At 49.9% G+C, this 17,456-nt stretch overlaps 1 non-coding gene across 1 annotated transcript in view; it reads right to left on the bottom strand.

Moving 5' to 3' along the window:
* Positions 1 to 13,478: 13,478 nt before the first annotated feature.
* The window catches only part of LOC102279620 (uncharacterized), a 33,154-nt gene continuing 29,176 nt past the window's right edge, over positions 13,479 to 17,456 (bottom strand). Inside the window, exons 3-4 of the transcript XR_011467825.1 lie at positions 15,158 to 15,275; positions 13,479 to 14,353 (exon numbers count right to left, since the gene is read on the bottom strand). This is a non-coding gene — a transcript (uncharacterized protein). The remainder of the gene's footprint in view (positions 14,354 to 15,157; positions 15,276 to 17,456) is intronic.

A 17,456-nucleotide genomic window follows, 5' to 3' on the forward strand; every position in this document is an offset into this window, starting at 1 on the left:
AGGGTCTCCCCAAGTCCACCTTCTGTTGAGGGGGCCTGCAACTCGGGAGGAAGTTGGAAATGGGTTTCCCTTCAGTGCCAAGGAGTCAAGGTCACAGCAGTGTCCTCAAAGGACACCCCCTCCCCCTCCCACAGGCCAGTCTCCACCAGGACCAGAGTGGTCTCCAAACCAGAGTCTGGGCTTTCACCCACTGCCTGTGAGCCCTCCCCCGCTTCCTTCTGCACTGGATCCTGTCTGTCCAACCTGCCTTCATCCTGCCCTCCTCATCCCCCTCCTCTGCTCCAGGCACCCTGTCCCCCTTTAGTCCCTTGAGAGCACGTTTTTGTCCCCACTCCAGGGCCTGCGCAAGGGCTGTTCCCTTTGCCTGGACCGCCCTTCCCCTCGCCCCCTCACCCTTCCCCTAGACTCCCCTCCCCGTCCTTCCTGGCCCCCTGCAGAGGCTCCCCGTGGGCAGGGGTGGTGTGTCTCGACCCACTGCTGAGGGCCTAGTGCCCCGAGCAGGGTAAGATGTGCTCCCTGTGTGTTCATCTGGTGAAGATGGATGGGCGGAGGGCGGGTCCTGTGGGCTTCCCACCCAGAGAGGGGCCTTCAAGTCTCACCAGCCTGCTGCCCCCACTCCCAACTTCCCCCTAACCCCGTGTGGGCAGAGGCCAGCCACCAGCCATGCTGGGAAGAGACCGGTTCAGTCTGAGGGTAGGGAGGGTGGAGAGCTTGGCACTCCAGGAAGTCTGAGCCAACTGAGGGCCCTGGGCCCCTTCTTGTCAGTGCTGCTGAGACAGCACAGGAGGAGTCGTCCTTACCCAAGGCTGGGCTGGGGTCTCAAAGGCCTTCTGCCTCCTAAATGTTTATGATCAGCCATCTTTGGGCCTCAGTTTCCCTGCGTGAGAAACGGGAGCCCCATCTATTCCTCCAGTAGCATTTATGAATTGCCACCGTTATGAATTGCCAGGCACTGGAGGAGAAGGCAATGGCAACCCACTCCAGTACTTTTGCCTGGAAAATCCCATGGACGGAGGAGCCTGGTAGGCTGCAGTCCATGGGGTCGCACAGAGTCAGACACGACTGAAGCGACTTAGCAGCAGCAGCAGCAGCAGCCAGGCATTGGAGCCCTGGGAGGAAGCAGGATAGGCCCAGCTCCTGACATCCCTCTAGGGGTTCAGGGGACAGACAATGGTGTGAGCCTGCAATAGATCCATGTGCCGTGACTCAGTGGTGGGAGGCGGGGAGGCCTGGGGGTTGGTGAAGGAAGCAGTAGAAGCAGGAGAGGAACTGAAGGGCAGACTTGGGAGCAGCTGAGGGCCAGCCACCTGACCCTGGGTTCAGGCGTGTGAACTGTGACCCCTCTCCATGGGGAGGCACAGCCTCTCCGCACCTTTGGGCCCAGGTGGCTCCTGTTAACCTGGATGATTCTCCAGAGAAGGGGCAGTTGAGATCCACTGGGCAACGACCCAGCAGCAGGGCACGGGGCTCACCCCAGTACAGGCGTCCGATGGTGCACAAGACACGCCTCTGCCGCAGCCGCTGCCACGGGGCCCAGTCCCTGAATGAGAGGGATGCTCAGGCCCCAAGCACAAAGCAGGGGAGGCCTTGTCGGAGGGACCAGTGGGTCCAAGGAAGAGGCATTTCCTCTGAGCTCGGAAGGATGAGTAGAGGTTTCCCAGGTATATGGGAAGGGGCTTCCCAGCGTGGGGTCAGCACCAGCAAAGGCCCCTGGGGTGAGAGCGTAGGAGGAAGTGAAAGGAACAGTTTGGCTGGGGTGGGGAAGACCACACAGGGCCCCATGCGGGGCCTGGCCTCCTCCAGACCTCAGCCTTCCTCAGCCCTCCGTGATGGCCTTGCAGCATTGCTCCACAGCCTCCCCAGAGCAGGAGCTCTGGTCCTCTCGTTCTCGATGGAGCCCCAGCACCCAGAGTAACCAGTGCCTGGCTCCCTGTAGGTGCTCAGCTTGGGGTGCTCCCACAAGATGTAAAAGAACTACGGGAAGTTGTTCTTGACCTGTCCTGGGAGGGGCTGGGGCCTTGCCATGGACCTGGCTGAGGAGTAGGTCCAGGAGGCCTCCTCCGTGTTGGCCCAATGGCGAGGTTCCTGCAGGCTTGCACAGTTTGTGTGTGGCGGTGTCCTTCTCAGAAGTGCACAAAATTAAACAACCTATGGTTGCCAAGGAACCCGTCCTCGTGCAGAACAGTTACCAAAGTACAAACGAAAAAATCTGTGGGATGTTAATAACTACAGGCTTTCCAGGTGGTGCTAGTGGTAAAGATCCGCCTGCCAATGAGACGCAGGCTCAGTCCCTAGATCGGGAAGATCCCCTGGAGGAGGGCATGGCAACCCACTCCAATATTCTTACCTGGAGAATCCAACGGATAGAGGAGCCTAGTGGGCTACAGTCCGTGGGGTCACAAAGTGTCGGATACGAATTATCGACTGAGCCTGCACGCAGTAACCATGTTTCCTCACTAACTGTTGATGCCAGCTTCCTGGAGGTGAGCGCAGCCTCACTGTCAGGGGTTCCAGAAAGTCACCAGCAAAGAACCCCACCCCTACCTCCCCACATCCCCCACCCCCACCATTCTGCAGGTGGCAGAATTGCCTCCATGTAAAAGAAGAGGACGTGGTCACTTTTCATTAGAGGTGAGAACACAGAGCTGTCCATGCTTCTCACCCAGGTACAGTCCCCGAGCCCGGGTGGGCATGCAGGCCTGGCTTCTAGCCCTGCAGATCCAGTGGTTTGGAGACAGGCTTGCTGCTGTGGGGCAGGGCAGGGCCACTTCTCCTGCAGAGGTCCGAGAGAATATACTGTAGGCTTTGTGGCTACGAGGCCTCTGGGACCGCATGGCTCCGTTAGCCTGACAGCAAAGCCATTATTATTACTGTTCAAATAACACCTCATTTATGGGCCCTGATATCTGCATTCCATGTATTTTTCACATGGCACAGACTATTACTCTTTGACTCCACTCCCTGCTCTCCCCCACCCCACCATTATTAAAAAATGCAAAACTATTCTTAGCTGGAGGGCCATGAAAACAGGCTGTGGGCTACATCAGAATCTCCCAGAACTTCTTTAAGCTCATACCACTGTGAGTTCTGATCCATCCAGCCCTTGGCAGTCCCTAAATGTGTATTTCTAACAAGTTCCCAGGTGATGTCAAGCTGTTGGGTTGCCTTCCTTACCCTGAGAACCGCTGTTTTTCTGCCTGGGAGATGAAGCCCCAGATGTTTGTGAGTTGACCGCCCGCCCTGGCTCTCACACAGTTATAACCCTTCCCAAGTGTGAGATTAGGTGGCCTGGTGTTCCCTACAGAGGTGCCAAGCCAAGGTAGCCCCTCTCTGATGTAGGAGAGGAAAAAGATGGTTTTCCCCTCTATCTTCCCACATTCTTCAGCTTGTATCCTGCAAATTGGACTAATAAAAGAGGAATAAGGGAAAAACAAGCAGAAGTTTATCAGTATACATATCACACATACACACGAGAGAACTCAGTGATGAGTGACTCCAAAGATGGTTGGAATGCAGACTTTCAACAGCACTTTACAGATGAGGAAGCTGAGGTTCAAGGACAAGCAGGAGTGTGCTGGCCTCTCACCGCTCAAGCCAGATCTCTGCACTGTTTTGGATCCCCCTACCCCCCACTCCACTCTGGTGCAACACCCTGACCTTTTAAATCTTTAGAATTTGTTTTGAGCCCCAATGCATTTCTCCATCCCACTGCCTCCACCCAGTCTAGGCCACTGTCATCTCTGACCTGTAGTTAGCACCTCCCCTGCTCCCCTTCTGTACCTGGGCAAGACTTTAGAGTCCCCTGGGCTTTGGGTCTGGGTGGCCTGGGCTCCCTGGCCCTGATGGGCCCACGGGAAGCCTGCATGAAGCCTGCTCCAGCAGGCAGAAGGCTTGGCTGTATGAAGAGTAGGCCAGTCACCTGGATCCTGGCTCCATGCTCCCTGAGTGACCTGCCAGCCGCAGTCCCTCCCTGACACCTCTGTTTCTGGCACACGAGGAATGATGTGGAAAGACGCTTCCCTTCCCTTCCTGGGTCAGTGCTTCTTCAGCGTTGAGGCTGGGACTGTTCTACTGAGGCGGGAGCTTGGGCACCACAGCCCTGGGTCAGGGCAGCCCCAGGTTGGGCTCTGGAGCAGTGCTGCTGCCCAGTGTACCGCGCACACCCAGGAGGCCGTTCATGGCCTGTTCCTCCGTGCACAGCAGTGGTGACCTCCGAGACCTCTGGTCTCTCCTCACTGCCCGCAGGCTCTGTGGGGAGGGCCCACAGCACATGTGGAAGGCATGGTGTGGGGTGCCCCGGCCAAGATGGGAGCTGTTTCTGCAGACAGGGACAACTTTTCTTTGTGAACTGACTGACTACCTGGAAAATACTCGAAAGGGTGACGAGGCCTCCTACCCACACACGCACATAACCACATTCACATAGACCCACACATACACACCTGAAATGTACACAAACACACGTGCACTAAACATACACACACGACAGTATGTGCCGTATTACACAGTAGTGCCAAAGAGCAGCCCCCAATGCATGTGCCAACGTGAAGGATCCTCACAGTCACACGTGCGGACATGCTGAGTCTGTGGGGCTAGAGCTCAGGGTGTGGGTTGCCTGTGGGAGCAGGTGAGGGGTTAGGACCTGGTAGGTTTGGGCTCAGAGAACAGGAGTCCCTGGCTCTGGGGGAACAAGTTGACAAGGAAAGATTTCCAGTCCACGTGTCCTGCCCATCAAAGAGGGGGCTTTTATCAGTATATGCATTGCACACACATGAGAGAACTCAGTGAGAGAAAAAAAAGACAGACAGATAAAGTGACAGACAAAAAACATGCAGCCTGATAGATGGACAAAGAGATAGACTCAGAAAGATGGACACATTAACAGACACATCAACAAGAGACAGAAAGCTATATGGACAACACAGAGAAAAAGACAGGCAGGATTATGGATAGAGAGGTACAGGCAAACTAACAGAAAAGTGAGGCAGACACCCAGACAGGCAGGCATACAAACACACATCTGTACATACAACGACACACACATATGTAGGTACAGCCACACACATATATGTAGGTACAGTCTCTAACACACACACGGATATAGGTACAGCTGCCCACACACAGATGTAGGTACAGCTGCCCACACACAGATGTAGGTACAGCCACACACAGTTGTAGGTACAGTCACACACACAGATGTAGGTACAGTCACCCACACACAGATGTAGGTATAGTCACACACACAGATGTAGGTACAGTTACCCACACACAGATGTAGGTATAGTCACACTCATAGATGTAGGTACAAATACACACACAGATGTAGGTACAGCCACACACACACATGTAGGTACAGTCACCCACACACAGATGTAGGTACAGTGTCACACACACACACACACACACACACACACAGATGTAGGTTCAGAGAGAGGGGCAGAGCCAGTGGAACAGAGGCAGACAGCATTGTTTCTGTCTTTTTCTCTGACTTTGAATAGAGTTCCTCTGTGTGGGGCACATTGGCATGAGGAGGTCATGGCCACCTAAGATGCCATTATGAGCTCCTGTCAATCATGAGCCTTGGATTCATATGACTTCAAGTGACGTGAAGGGCAAAACAATGTAGATCTGACATCTCATATGGGATCAGAATGCTTCTCGCTCTTTGATTATTTGACTAAGGATATACGTTAAGAACGGAGAAGGCAATGGCACCCTACTCCAGTACTCTTGCCTGGAAAATCCCATGGATGGAGGAGCCTGGTAGGCTGCAGTCAATGGGGTTGCGAAGAGTCGGACACGACTGAGCGACTTCACTTTCACGCATTGGAGAAAGAAATGGCAACCCACTCCAGTGTTCTTGCTTGGAGAATCCCAGGGACGGCGGAGCCTGGTGGGCTGCCGTCTATGGGGTCCCACGGTCAGACACGACTGAAGCGACTTAGCAGCATCAGCAGCAGCATACATTAAGAATGGTCATATTTTTATTTTGTTTTTGCTTGTTTCTGTTTAAGAGGAAAAATCCATAAAAATTCTACCCTGAAGTCTTTTTCCTGGAATATACCTAAATGAGGGATTCCAATTGGAGCCAGCAGAGGGCAGGAAGGCATTAGTCACTAGATCGGGTTGCTCGGTCTGTGGACAAGTAAACTCAAGGTTTGCTTGTGTCGTTGCTTCTTGAGCATTTGGTTAACTCCAAGAGCTGCACACACTCATCCACCCTTAATAAATGTGCTGAGTCTTCAGTATCTATAGCATTCAGACTTTCTGCTCTTTCTCAGCAATGAGATATTAGAGGACACAGCTGTTCTTCGAAGTGGGGTGGAAAATCAACAAAAATCCACTCAAAATCAATTTTATGGGAGGTCCAGGAGGATTATATTGGATAGAATAAACAACAATCCAAAATGAATATCTTAGTGCAATTAACAATTTTAAGCTTATTCATTTTCCTTTATATTGCATAATTTACTAAATTCTGCATCCGCAGAAATATGTTTGTTGTTCAGAAAGAATGACTTCTGGAAGGTAAGTAATCAAAGTGTGTCTAAGCTCTTTACACCAATTGACATTGTCCCAGCAATGTGGTCTCTTCATCCAACTGCTGACAACAATTAGTCGTGTATTCATCAGTATTTACAAGCAACCCTCAATGCCCATCATCTCAAATGTGGTTTCCAATTACAGATGCATCCTTAACTTTTTATGATTTTGGGACAAGTAGGAATAGGCTGGTCCACATAAATAAGATCAAGCATGTTCCTCTTTGAACATGGAAATTACGAGACCCAAGTTTTCCCACCAACATTCCCTTAGAGGCAGTAGTCTGCTGGAGTCTTGACGGGTGCCGTGAGTTAGGAGATGGCAGGAGGACTCCAGCTAGGACAGCCTGCAGACATCCAGTCTCCAAGGAGAGGAAGGCCCTCTGTGCTCTCTTGGTGAGCCTCACCCTGTGGACCTACCACACTTGGAGTCTCTGCTGGACTTTGCGGTTCCTGGACCTCCAATCGGTGCAAACACACATTAGGTACTTTTTCACATCTAGCCTTTCCAGTCCATATTAAGTCTGTGAAATTCAGCCATATTATATCATTATTTCATATAACAGCCATTCCTGTCATCATTGCTAGGTCCTACTATTGTTTGACTATATCAAAATATACGTATCTGTTCAACTACTGATGTGAACTTTCTAATTCTCTGATTCTTTTAGCTTTTTCCTACTGGCACATCTTCTCATGGACATAAGCCATAATCCCTGTCAGGCTGTGTCATACGGGGTGTGTGTGTGTGCTCAGCTGTATAGATATTGCCAAACAGTTTTCTTTCCAAAGTTGTTATATTGTACTAATTCAGCCCTGTGCTTTGCTCGTGAGGCCTTGCTGGCAGTGTCAGCTTCCCGTACGTGTCCTCTCTTGTCTCGCGTGCCCCCTGTGTGTGTCTCCTGCTTTCTACGTGCTGCCCCGGTCTCTGTTAGACTGATCAGTATGGTTTTGTTTTTTTCCCCCACCTGGACAATGACAACACGATTACTAACCTGGAAAAGGTAAACTAAATCTATTTGCTGTTCTTGTTAGCTGTCTGGTGGGTAACAACTGAGAAGATTGGTAACATTCAGGGTGGTCAGACCATGGGTAAATATATACACGGAGCTACTGGGCAGAACATAGAAATGTTACGATGGGTATGGATTTGACCAGTAAATTTTCCTTCATGCCACCCCTACTTTAGAGAAAGATGCTCACCTGAGTAGGAAGATGCTCACTGGCATGATCACCTACATGTGGTCCGGATACAAATGGTCATGACAGGACAGTTGTCAAACTGGCGTCTCCGATGTACAACCTGAGGTCAGTTCATGCAGACTGACCAGGACAGATAGGCAGGACATATGGGGTATGGAAGTGTCAGTCTGTACAGAGAAGCATCTGGAATCTTTGTGTAAAATGATGGCCCACAAACTATCTCATCCCACTAAGAGTCTCAGGTACCAACCATTCAGTTCAGTAGAGGAGCGGAGCCCTAGGTCATCTGACACTTGGCAGGAGCCTGGGGCTTTCGTGGGGCACGGCTGGACTGGGCTCACCCAGCTGGATAGCCCCTGCAGCATGGCTGCCGGCTGAGCCCATCAATCCAACACCGCTCACAGCATTTACTTGTTTGTTCAGGTCATCACGATCACGCTGTGAGCAAGCATGTTCCCAGGTGGTGTGAGAGCTGGGACATAGGATAAGGAGCTGCCGAAGGCCCAGCAGACAAAGCACAGCAACCTCAGTGGGCAGCTGCCTCCCAGGGTGTCTGCCCCGCTGCCACTCCTGTGATTATGTCATTTTACTGAGCAAAGGGGCTTGGCAGATGGAATTAAAGTTACTGATCAATACCCTTTGGCAGGATAAGATCCCGGTGGGCCTAATCTAATCACACAAGTCCTTACGAACTGACAGCCTTCTCTGGTTACGGGCACAAGGGCAGGTCCAATCTGTCAGGAGCTGAGCTGAGAGGTGTGAGTAGGTGAGTAGAGCCACAGGCCCCGAATGGAGGCGTGAAAGCTTTAATCACTTCCTGGATTGAATGATGCAAGCATCTCCAGCTGTTCCATTGTCCCCCAGGGGAAACGTGTACCTGTTGAGGCTAGGTGGGGCAGAGCATATGGCGGGTCATCTCACAGCGGGGTAGGCCCAGCAAAAGGCTCTGGTGGTTCTAGGGACCCAAGGTGGGTGCGAAGGGGTGAGCTTGGAGTGGAAAAATACTGGGTACCAAGTCAAAGTGGGGAAAGCACCTTCGAGGTTTCCCCCTTCCTCCTTGAAGGCACCTGGGGAAGACCCCTGTCCAAGCATCAGATAAAAGCACCTGGGAATGGAGGTGCCAGGGATAGAAGTGTAAGTCTGTGAAGAGCCCAGCCAGCAGGGGCCTGAGTCCTTGACCGTGCAGGGGGCAAAATCTGTTACCAGAAGACATATCTCTCTGGCATGAGGATTCATTTGGGCTGATTATTTAAAAAAAAAAACAGAAGACTCAGGAAGTGTTTTGTTTTGTTATTTTTACCTCCCTCTTAGCTGCCTATAGAATTTAGATATAGAGACCGTTCCTGGAACAGAGCTGTCCTTGGAGGAATCTGGGTTTTGTGGGTTTTGTGCAGTGGGGAGAGTCAGCAGAGCCTGGAGACCAGAGTCCACTCTCATCCCGCTGCCTCTGCAGGGCTCAGGAGACACTGATTCATCAAAATTTGCTTTCCCATCTCCACGTGAATTGTCTGCATTCCCACTGAAGTCCCAAATCCCTACCTGACACCCTCTTTTGTCTTTAGCTGAAGATGGTATTAATATTTAAGCTGAGGGTTTTGGCATTGGTGAGTTATTCAGTTTCCCCAGGTCTCTCCCATGTATACATGTTATTAAACTCTGATGCTCTCCTGTTAATCTGCCTCATGTCAATTTAATTCTCATACCAACCAGAAGAATCTAGAAGGGTAGAGGAGAATCTTCCTCCCAGATAGCGGAATATTTCGTTATACATACATACATATAGGACCTTCCCTGGTGGCTCAGATGGTAAAGAATTCACCTGCAATGAGGGAGACCTGAGTTTGGTCCCTGGGTTGGGAAGATCCCCTGGAGACCGGCATGCCAACTCACTCCAGCATTCTTGCAGGAAGAATCCCCATGGACAGAAGAGCCTGGCGGGCTGTAGCACATACATGCACACACCACACATCTTGTATTTTCTTTATCTATTCATCCATCAGTGGACACTTAGGTTGATTCCTTATCTTGACTTTTGCAGGTAACATGGCAATGCACAAGGGACATAGATATGTCTTTGAGATACTGATTCCATTTCCCTCGGATATACACCCAGAAGTGGGATTGCTGGGTCATATGGTAGGTCTATTTTAATTTTTGAAGGTAGCTTTCTCCTGTTGGCTGCAGCAATTTACACTACTATGAACAGTGCACAGGAATTCCCTTTTCTCCCAGGGGAGCATTTTCCATCTGGGGAGATCAGCAGTGATGCCTCCATGAAACCTCTCTGCTGATTTCTCCTGGGTCTGAGCACCAGACTTTCCAGCATCATTGTCTTGGAGGATACCTGTGGGCATGAGGAAGATTGTCCCACAGAGAAAGCAGAGGCTGTGGGGATGAGATGCAGGACCCATGTGGGGAGGGGCGGGGAGGCACCACCAGCCCCTTCAGCTACAGCTCCTCAAAGGGCCCTGGAGAGTGCTGACAAGGGCTGGTGCTGTCTTGAGAGCCTATCTGAAGAGTCTTCCTGAGGGGTTTGCTCCACGTGGGTGGCTAGGGTCTCATTGAAGTCTTGGGGGCACCAGGATCCACTGCAGACCACTGGGAAAGCAGCCCCACCTCCATCCCTTCTGCCCTGAGCCTGGCTCCTCTGAGCTGGAGAACCCACCCCTACTGTGCTCCCACACGCACACCTGCTTCAGCTGCTGGAAAACACCTAGTCTGGACATTCCTGGGCAGGTCAAATTTCCTCTCTCACTTTTACACACATTAGCCATTATTTCAACCAAGCATGTCCCTTGTGGATGGGGGACCGAGGTCTCTAAGAATAAAGGACCACAGTTTAAAGCTTGTCCCGCTTCTTCCTGCCCTCAGCATATGATCATGAACTTCTGAAAATAAATTGGCAACTCATGTTTTATATGTTTTGCTGCCTCTAGAGAGGTGGTTGTATTCATACTAGAGCATGTGAATAGATGTGCACAGCTAGGACATATTTCTAGCTGTCACCTGCAAAAAACTGACATCTAGTAGATGCGACTTTCTTGTTAAGTGTCTACAACACACATAAGTCGATCTTCAGGAGGATGAACGTGACAGGTGCTGTATGTTTATCAAGACCCTTTTTGCAACGCCTTTAAAAATAAATGTGTTGAATTCTATACTTAACCACCTTAGACCTCGATAGCAGGCATTTTCAGTGCCTGTCAACAAAGGGCAGTGAGATGCATCAGATCCCTTACTTGGCCTCCACGTATGAGCAGCTGCATTAATTCAGTGCTTCCTTATTGAGCACCTATTGTGTGGCAGGTTCTGTGTTTGACTCTGTCCTTGGTTAGGCCCTGTTTAATAAGATGCTTAGCTCTTTGGGTGGAGGACAAATTGGTCTTGGAGACATTAATCCCATGAGTGAGTTCTTTTGTCTGTTACATAACATAACCTTTCTGTGCTCATTGCTCTTAAGGAGCGCATCTAGGGTTGGGGGAGATGGGCGCTACCCATGGGAACCAGGCCCCTACTTGATGGCACTGCTGCCTGACCTCAGAATTCCTGGCCGCCTGCCCCCCTCCAAGACTTGGTCCACAGCCGTCACATCCTTTGACTTATGTGCGCAGAACACAGTGTCTGCATTCTTCTCCTTTTGGTGAATACTGCTGCGTGAGCACCTTTGCTTGGTTTTCAAAGGTTCCGGAACATTCCTTTGTTGTGTCATGCTGCTGGATGTCCCATTTTTTAAGCTCTAATAAATAACTGTGACCTTCTAATAAATACACCCAAGTAGTATTCAGGATGAAGAGATCGTCGTGGTAGGCGTCAACTTGCTTCGCTTGATTTTGCTTCTCTTTTCCAGATAAAGGGCCTGTTATATGGGCTGCTCCCCTGGAAGCACACCCTCCCCAATCCAGGGAGGGGGGTGAGACGCCTGCTCTCAGGAGCCTATAGTGTTGGAAGCGTCGGCTCCCTCTCTGACTCAGACACAGGGCCCTGATGGCGTCTGTCCCTCACAGTTGTCAACCTCAGGAGACTGAGTCACCTGGTGCACAGGTGTGCAGCCTCACTGAGATCAAACATTTTGTCGAATGAGAATTAGGGGCAGTGACACCTGTGTGTGACTGACCCAGGCATCCAGGAAGCTCTAAGGAGCCACACCCCACCGCGATGGTCACAGTGAGGCCACCGCTTGTCTCACTGGTGTGCTTGTCAGGCCCTTGTTCTCTGTGCTCTGTTATAGAAAATTCAGCTGCAGGATGGCTGGAGCACAGAGAAGGGAAGGCAGGAGGCATTTGCTGGTGCAGGAGAGGCACTCCGGCAGGGGTGACCAGAGGAGGATCCTGGGAAATCGTGAGCAGCAGGTCTGAGAAATCAGAATGCCCTGCAGACAGGGCAGGTGGTGCCAGGGCTGCTCCCTTGGGTCTAGGAGCTCTTCTTGCACTATTGTTCAATGAGCCAAGGACTGACTTTGCAGACATGCATGCCATGCCCCTGGTGGGCAAGGGGTTTCCAGGCTCTGCACCAGGTACTTGGCAGCCATGACTCAAGCTGGTGTCCTTCTCACTGTCCAAGGAACAAGAGCATCAGTGGGGACCCCCAAGTCTCAGGGTCTCCAAGAGCTGCACCAGGGGACAAGATCTCCCATGCCTGGCCTCACGCGGCCCCCTCCTCGGCAACATTCATGCATTTTGGACATTGACCTGACTTTAGCTAATTAAGACTCAAATCAAGTTCTGTCCTATTACGTTAGTTGACAGCAAACCGAAGTAGATATTTTGAAAATCTGAGTTGACAGAGAAGATTGCTCCCACAAGTAAGTTTTCTGGAAAATAAGCCACAATTATGGAGCAGCAGCTCACAGCCCCGTACCTGGGCCCTGTAGCTGAGATCCTCCTATAAACTCCACCACATGGCTCACATCACGGGTCCTGCTGGTACCCGGTGGTGATCAACACGAGGGCTGGCCTTCATCCATGGCACGCACATGGCCTCAGCACCTTGCATGGAAGCTAGAACAGAGAACCAACAGTCTCCGAGCCCAGTCTCTGAGGGCATCCAGCCCGCCCAGCAGAGCTACCTGGGTGTGAGGCTCTGACAGACACATCCATGGTGCTGAAATGATCCCCATCTAACCCCCGCTAATCCACCTCCTCCTGCCACAAACAGATGACTAAAATTCCAGTTCAAGGTGAGTGAGAAGGTCTTAACCCCCTGAGATGGAAGGCAGCAGACTGCCGCAGGTCCGCCTTCTCCCCTCTCTGGCTCATCCCTGTCAGCATCAAGTCATCTTTGGGCCTCAGTCTGCAGCTTTAGGACCAGAGGGAAGGAAACCACTGGAAAAAGCCAATCTCACAGAATCAGCATTTCTTTCCAAGACTCCAGGCCACATCTGAGGAAGGAAAGATCACTGCCCAGGCAAACAGGAGCTCTAGGCTAGTGCTCCTCACCAGCCCTGGCTCAGAATCCACATCCAGAGGGAGGGCTCATGGGGTCCAGGAGTGCATCCAAGCAGGACCCCCTGGGACCTTCCAGGGATACACCCCTCTCCCACGTCCTCTCTCCTCACAATAGTATCTGATATACACTCCTGAGTTGTTTTGCAAATGCTAAAAGCCCCCCAAGAGGAAGAAGTTAACTATTTGATGACCAGGAGCATGGAGCTACTAGAGGCTGAGAACTGATGATGTTCACCCCACCCTGTGACCCCACCCTGTTACCGCACACCTGGAAGACCAGGGCCTGGGCAGAAGCTGTGCCCCTGGGTAGTAAACGAGAATTCCTTGATCCACTGATGTGTTTAAGGACCTTCCCCTTACCCCAGTGTGGAGGCCAAGGAGATAGTTGGTAGGAGAGAAAGTTAAGTGAGCAAGGGAAGGGCTGGGGTCCAGCAGCTAGAACCCTCAAAACCTGACACTTGGAGGAAAGAGATACAGCATCCTTTCCTTCTAGCTCACTTTGCCCTGCTCAGAGACACCTCTCAGAGGTCTTCCTGGGAGGGTCCTCTCATAGTGGCCTTTGATGTGTCAGATGACTGGAGTGTCACCTGGAGACAGGTACTGGCTGAAGGGTCCCCCACCCCCACCCTGATCCCAAACCAGGAGATGCATGTGGGCCTCAGGACTGCTCTCTTCCAGGAGGGTATCCTCAGTCAGGAATGAGATCCTCTGGGTTCCAGGGGCCCTCGTGTGAGGGCAGTGCTTGGTGGGGACTGTCATCCACCAGCTTCCGCTTTTCCATCAGAGCCCCTCCCAACAGGAGCCCTTGTAGGAAAAGCTCCTCAGGACCCGCTCTCTCAACTTCATTCCTCTCTCCCTCATTTTGGAAGGTTCTGAAGCACACTCTCTTGCTCAAGCTGCTGTGTCAGAGTTTGAGGCATCACCAGGAGACTTCTGAACCAGGCGCTGACGTGACTTCATCAAAATGGCCCAGGTGGAACACAGAACCACTGCAGGTCCCGCCCATGTCCCCACTGGGGATGAATCCATCAGGGCACTTGGGTTCACAGACTTCGCGGAAAACCTGTCTTCAGGACTGGTCTCCTTTCTTCCAACCAGCTGTTGGTCAGAGGCCCAGGCACCTCCATCCAGGCTCCACTCCCCAGGGCCTGGATTCTGGGACACCTTAGGGGTAATTCAAGGCTGTCATGCTCCTTTATTTGGGGACAAGAAGGTCCTAAAAGCTGCCTTTGTTTGATTTTGGAGGTCTGATTGTTTTTTGTCCAGATAGGTGGAAACATGGGGTGTGATGTTCCTACACCTGCAGGGCCTTCCCAGGGTAAAGATCTGTGTGTTTTCCCAGCCAGTCCGTCCCCTACACCACCCTCCCAGGAAACTCAGATCCAGGATTACGAGAGTAGAAGCTCTCCTATTGTTTATTGTAACTTGGACTCCCACACTGAGGAGCCTGGCTCCCACCATCTGCCTTTATCTGTGTATTGCTCCTTTCCAGATTACACGTGCAGAGGTTTCAGCATTGTTAGCTACTACACCCTGGAAAGAACCCCCAAAATAAAGCCCCCTGTTTATGTATAGTCCGTTTTGCCTTTAGTCTACAGATTCCATTTATTTCTAAAGTTAACTCAGGTCAGCACCTTTTGCCCCCACCCTGACAGTTTTTCCCATACATTTCTAAAATAGTTAGATTCTACGTCGCAGTATTCCATCCTGTGACATTCCTACATCCAACATAACTAAACCTGAATAGTTTATGATTGACCCCCTGGGCTTTACAAATCTTTGGGTTTGGACAATCGCATAGTGACAAGTCTCTGCCCCGAAGTATCACGTGTAATCCTTCAGACCCCCTGCCCTGGTCGGCTAGCATCTGTGTAACTTTGTCTTTCCTAGATGCCGTAGTGGGGTCATACTCCACGTGGCACCTTCAGGCTGGATTCTCTCACTTAGCAATATGCACATAAGACTCACCTGTGTCTTTCCATGGGTTGATGGTTCATTTCCCTCTATTGCTGAGTCGTGCTCCATTGCACGTCCATGGCAGGAAAAACAATTTTCCCTCTCCCCTTCTAGGCTCTTGGTTTAGACTCTGTAGGTCATAAAAGACAGATTAATAGGAGAAAAGCAAAGAGAATTTGAATACATTCATACATCATTCATACATGGGCGATAACCAGGAAAACGGAGTTAACTCCCTGAAATGGCCCAAGTCATCACTTAAAATACATCTTCAGCTAAAAACAAACAAAAAAGACTTTGGGGAATGGGGGAGGCCAGTTATGACAGGTTATCATGCAAAGCACAGTAGACAAGGGTATGGTTGTTATGCAGCTTGACTCAGGACTTCTTCACTGATGAGAGTTTCTCGCAATTTAGTCATCTTTGTATTCCTGGTACAGACAGGGAGACACCATTGGAATGGAGATTTCCCTAACTAGACGTAAATGTCCCTCAAAAAGGGCAAACTCTACTCAGTTTTCTGAAATTCTTCAGTGTGTTTTCAAAAAACTAATCAGGTCAAAATAATCCTTATGCCAAAGAATGTTTGGGGATGGCATATTCTGTTCCCCTTGACAGGGAACCTTGACTGTACCCCAGTTTGTTTATGCATGTATCTGTTGAAGAACTTTCTGATCTCTCCCAGTTTTTAGCCATTATGAGTAGAGCTGTTATGCATAATTCCATCCTTGGTTTGGGTATAGTTTCTCCAAGCAGTTGCCTAAATACTGGAAGCACACACTTTTTGGATCCCAAGGTGAGACTTGCTTAGTTTTGGGGAAATATTGCCAAGCTATCTTAAAAAGTGGCTGCACATTCATTCCACCAGTAGGCAGAGACTTCCTGTTGTTCCTCACCCTCCAAGAACTGGTTTTGTCATTTTCTGGGAGCTCAGCAGTTCTCACAGGTGTGCAGTGATATCCCATTGTTGTACTGATTCGTAATTCCCTATTGGTGTATGACACTGAGCATATTTTTGTATACTCTGTATATCTTCATTGGCCAGGTGTCTGTCCATATCTTTTACCTATTTTGAGTGGGGTGGTTTGTGTTTGAGGTGTTTGTGTATTTGAGACAAATCCTTTATTAGATATGTGTTTGCAAGTACTTTTCTCCCCGCTTCTGTCTTATCTCTTGATTTTCTGAAGGAGGTCTTTCATAGGGTAGAAATCTTTAGCTGCTTAAAGTCCATGATATTACTTGCTCCTTTTCTGTGGATTTCCTTTTTCTGTTGTCTGTTAAAGTTCAAAGCTCATGATCTATGAAACAAAACACAAGGTCATGTAGATTGGTTCAGTTCAGTTCAGTTGCTCAGTCGTGTCCGACTCTTTGTGACCCCATGGACTGCAGCACGCCAGGCCTCCCTGTTCATCACCAACTCCCGGAGTTTACTCAAACTCCTGTCCACTGAGTCGGTGATGCCATCCAAGCATCTCATTCTCTGTCATCCCCTTCTCCTACCTTCAGTCTTTCCCAGCATCAGGGTCTTTTCAAATGAGTCAGTTCTTCACATCAGGTGGCCAAAGTATTGGAGTTTTAGCTTTAGCATCAGTCCTTCCAATGAGTATTCAGGACTGATTTCCTTTAGAATGGACTGGTTGGATCTTCTTGTAGTCCAAGGGACTCTCAAGAGTCTTCTCCAACACCATAGTTCAAAAGCATCAATTCTTCAGAGCTCAGTTTTCTTTATAGTTCAACTCTTACATCCATACATGACCACTGGTGAAACCATAGCCTTGACTAGACAGACCTTTGTTGGCAAAGTAATGTTTCTGCTTTTCAATATGCTCTCTAGGTTGGTCATAACTTTTCTTCCAAGGGGCAAGCATCTTTTAAAATTTCATGGCTGCAGTTACCATCTAGAGTGATTTTGGAGCCCCCCAAAATAAAGTCTGTCACTGTTTCCATTATTTCCCCATCTATTTGCCATGAAATGATGGGATCAGATGCCATGATCTTAGCTTTTTGAATGTTGAGTTTTAAGTCAGCTTCTTCACTCTCCTCTTTCACTTTCATCATGAGGCTCTTTAGTTCTTCTTCACTTTCTGCCATAAGAGTGGTGTCATCTGCATATCTGAAGTTATTGATATTTCTCCTGGCAATCTTGATTTCAGTGTGTGCTTCCTCCAGCCCAGCATTTCTCATGATGTACTCTGCATATAAGTTAAATAAGCAGGGTGACAGTACACAGCCTAAATGTACTGCTTCCCAGTCTTTTATGTCTTTTTGTATAATTTTGAATAACTGTGTATTTTAAATGTGCCTAAGAATA

The sequence above is a fragment of the Bos mutus genome, chromosome 19 (genome assembly GCF_027580195.1).
Source record: "Bos mutus isolate GX-2022 chromosome 19, NWIPB_WYAK_1.1, whole genome shotgun sequence".
Classification (NCBI taxonomy): domain Eukaryota; kingdom Metazoa; phylum Chordata; class Mammalia; order Artiodactyla; family Bovidae; genus Bos; species Bos mutus.